The following is a 249-nucleotide window of genomic DNA, read 5'->3' as shown; positions in this document are numbered from 1 at the left end:
GCTTTTTTAAAAATAATAGAAATCCTGTCTTTTTAAAGATTTTTGTTGCAATATGTAACACATTATAGACTTACTGAAAAATGTTAAGGAAGTGTAACATATGAAGTAATAGATATGTTTCTGAGACTATGTAAAAAATTGTTCTGCATTTTCAATATCTTTTAATATACCATTTGACAAAATTTACAACATATTGAGATTATAAAAACTGTGAGTATCCTCCTTCATGCCGTATATTACGGTAAATAA

The sequence above is a fragment of the Plasmodium gonderi genome (assembly GCF_002157705.1).
Source record: "Plasmodium gonderi DNA, contig: Pgo-contig_158, whole genome shotgun sequence".
Taxonomy (NCBI): Eukaryota; Apicomplexa; class Aconoidasida; order Haemosporida; family Plasmodiidae; genus Plasmodium; species Plasmodium gonderi.
The sequence above is the reverse complement of the archived record's forward strand: the minus strand, read 5'-3'. Positions refer to the sequence as shown.